This window comes from Crocodylus porosus, unplaced genomic scaffold (assembly GCF_001723895.1).
Source record: "Crocodylus porosus isolate Cpor-Errol unplaced genomic scaffold, CroPor_comp1, whole genome shotgun sequence".
Classification (NCBI taxonomy): Eukaryota; Metazoa; Chordata; order Crocodylia; family Crocodylidae; genus Crocodylus; species Crocodylus porosus.
Genome location: NW_017728925.1, coordinates 13,947,213 through 13,950,860, shown reverse-complemented (window position 1 = coordinate 13,950,860; position 3,648 = coordinate 13,947,213). Strand labels below are relative to the sequence as shown.

Here is a 3,648-nt window from a genome sequence, read left to right as displayed (position 1 = left end):
CCCGTACCTTCCTCTGAGTTGTTTCTCCGTGTGTCACTATTATGATTCTTCCTGCAGGCTACGAGAGGGGGTCAGTGATGGGCATCACACGGCTTCCAGCCAGTTCAGCAAAATCACTATGACCTTCTCACCGCAGACCTCGGCGCTCACGTGGGAACCAGCGACAGCAAGGGGCTCACGTGAAATCCCAGGTCAAGCTCTTCAGGAAACTGTTGGGCTGTCGAATTGAGATGCAGTGGCGATGCAACAGAAGCATCACCAAGGCTTCAGTTTCATCCACACATTTCCAGCCCTCCCAGGTAAGCCACCTTGCAGCTCTCGGTTCTGACTGGGGGTTTGCCGCAACATTAAGGTGCCAACAGGTGTACCACTAGCTCATGCAGCTCCTAATTGGGTTTGCCTGCCTATATACTTGGCCTTGGCCAGCACTCTGAGTTGTAATATATCTATATCTATATATCAGTCAGTATATCTATATAGCTGTGTATCTATCTCTCGTATATACATCTGTATCTAATAATCAAATGCTCCAAGGCAGTTCGTGTGGAAAACAAAAGAACAGCTGCTGTCAGTGATGCATTCTAGTCACTTTATTTCGTCAGGAAATGACAACAGCATTTAAAACAAGCGAGTCCACACTACATAACAGACGCACAGAAACTCTCACTCCTTATCAACCTTATCACCAAATCTGCTGTGACAAACAGCACAACGGTGTTGCGCTAAGTGATGGGGGAAACGTACTGTCATGTGGAAAGCAACGCAATGCGGCTGCCCTCGACTGTCATGTGAACCTCCATCCCAGTCACTAGTGTACGGGCTAAGCGTTGCACCCCTGCGCAGGGCTAGTTAGGAGGGTGGAATAAGTGGTATTTTGACTTGGCAGCCAAGTCGAAACATAAGAACAAGTAAAACGAAGAGCTTGGGGTGGACCTTCCAGCCTTACTTCCTATGATCGCACCAAAGGCAATGTTAATACAATCTTTCTGAAAGTTTCTAAAACTTTCTGAAATGAGGAAAATCTCTGCATCGGTAGGAGTAAGCCCAGAGGAAGCTTTGGGCTCTGAGGGTGTATCACCATTTAGAAGGGTGATCTGTTTACTTCCCCTAGGCCCTTCGTGTTGATGCCCGTACCTGTCTCTGAGTTGTTTCTCTGCATGTCACTATTATGATTCTTTCTGCAGACGGTGAGTGGGGTCAGTGATGGGCATCATGTGGCTTCCAGCCAGTTCAGCAAAATCACTGCGACCTCCTCACCGCAGACCTTGGTGCTCACATGGGAAGCAGTGACAGCAAGGAGCTCTTGTGACATCCCAGGTCAAGTTCTTCAGGAAACCTTTGGGCTGTTGAATTGAGATGCAGCAGCGATGCAACAAGCACCACCAAGGCTATGGTCTAAATGTTTCTAAAACATTCAGTCTCCAGTATACCCCTTAGTTAACACTGCAAGGATTGATGTATATGCCCCAGTGTCCCAATTACTATGGGTACTGTGGGGTGAGCTAAATCCCTCCAGGAGTCCCAACAGGGGAAAAGGAGGGAGCCTGCAGCAGCAGCATTAACTCCCTGGGTTCTGGAGCTGCATTAAAGCTGCAGCTCTGGCAGAGATTAACACAACTCCCTGTATGTCGCTTCAGTTTTTTATATTTGGCCCATGGGAAGTCAGAAAAGGCAGATTTGGTTACTGCCTGTTTTTGCAGGATAATCTTTTTTAAGAAACATTTCTAAGCAATTCCAAATGCTAACAGCTTGGGCTCAAACATTCCCGTGACCCCTGCGATCCCCAGCCTTATCCAATGGTGCTAGTCTAGGTGAGGACCCGACTAGATTGTGTTTCTCCTAGACGAGCTCAATTAAAAGTCTGAGCTAGGGGTGGCATCAATGGGGAAAATAAATTCAAACCTCAAACATCCTTGCAGGTTTAGTAAATTAAGACCCAACCTACACGCACAACTCATACCACCTTAATGATAGAGTTGAAAGGATACAATCCCTCTTCCTCTTTAATACTGGTGCTATTATCTTAGTATCAAGTGCTTATACTGGAAAAGCTATTCCTATAAGGGAAAGAAAGCTCTGTCAGTATAAGGTACTTTTATACCAGCAAACATGCATCCATGCTAGTGGGTTGCACTAGTCTAACTATTTCAGATAAAACATCCCTTATGAAAATATTTATGCAAGTGCCACATGGATGTGGGTACCAGGCACACAGAGCCTTGCTTGCAGGGAAGTTAATTTGTTCTTCCCTTGCGTCGACTTGGGTAGCGTGTTCCCCATCACATAGGAGGCAGCAGTAGTAGAGTGCGACATACTTAAAGCTACCACCATTTTTTTTTTTTTTTTTTTGTTAATTTGAAGAAAACGTGCCTAAGGCTTCCAGCGGGCTTCTTCATGTGTTCGCTGCCCACAGCGATCTGGCATTAAGCCACCCCAGTTACATAACTGTGCAAAACTTGGACTGCCCGGTATCTCTGGAGACATCGAGCTTGTTCTTGTCCCGTACCAGGATAGCTTCATTGCCGTACTGCGAGTACCACATGCTCCGGCTGCGACTTAAATAGGTAGCCGGGGGGCCGGATTCCAGCTGCTGCTGCTGCTGCTGCCAGATAAGCAGTGAGGTGTCTCTGTATCGCAGCCTGGCATAGCTTTCGGATAAGGCTTTCTCAGCTAGCGGCACCCGGCCATTCATTACTCTGCTCGTCGTGCGCTCTGCAGTACCAGCTCCTGGGTGCAGGAATGGATCCGCTGGCTAATCCCCGGGCACGTGTAGGGATAGGACTCCTGTGCATGGAGGGGAAGGGGAATCTCCTTGGGATGGGGTTTGATGCGTAAATCAGCATGTGCAGAATGGTGCCCGACAAAGGGCACTGGTGACGCACCAGCTCTTGTGTGTTACAGTAAGCACCATGCCTCCGTTGGTGCAACTGCAGGACTTTGGGAAGGCCTGTGCTACAGAACAATGACAGCGCTAGACTGTTTCTTCTTGCCGAGGATTAATGCGCTGGCCTCTGCATTGCCAGCAACAGCTCTCTGGGAAGGAGAAATTGCTACTGAAGCGGAGGTTGACAGCCTAACAGCAGGCTCAGCAAAATCCTGGCTTGTTAAACAGCTCAGAGATTTTTAATTCACCAACTTTGGGTGTTTCTGCTTCTGCAAAGAGGGAGAGGTTTCAGTTATCCAGCGAGAGCTTAGAAGTCAGCAGTCCAGGCCTGGACCCAGCTGTTGACTGGACTGGCTGCGCTGAAGCTGGATTTTATTGCCAAGCGGGGCCTGAGTTACCTGGGAAGCATCAAGTAACGAAGTCTCCTGGGTCTGGTCGATGCAGGGCGCTTTAAGCAGCCGGCTTCAGTTACCTCCAGGCGACTGACTCTGGGTGAGTTATCTAGTTGCCGGAGGCAAAAGAGACCTTGCTGGGAGAGAAGAGGTGAGAGGACGAGTGGATGCCTTAGACGACAGTCTTCGCAGGCCAGTTTGTGGGCTGCTTCTCCTCGCTGCAGGCCCGCGGCCGCCTAGGCGCTGCCCGCGCTCGGCTTCATCCGCACTGCAGCGTCAACCTGGGGAGATGGAGAACTGCTGCTGCCGGCTCGTCTGGAAGGAGCTCATCCCAGCTGCAGCTGAGTGCCCCAAATCCCTCAGAGACCGCCC

At 49.5% G+C, this 3,648-nt stretch overlaps 1 long non-coding RNA gene across 1 annotated transcript; it reads right to left on the bottom strand.

The window, feature by feature from the left end:
- Positions 1 to 2,350: 2,350 nt before the first annotated feature.
- Positions 2,351 to 3,601, bottom strand: LOC109313997. The gene is made up of 2 exons (XR_002102195.1): positions 3,283 to 3,601; positions 2,351 to 3,153 (listed from the first exon to the last, which is right to left on the bottom strand). It is a non-coding gene; the product is annotated as an uncharacterized LOC109313997 (long non-coding RNA).
- Between the last annotated feature and the right edge of the window lie 47 nt (positions 3,602 to 3,648).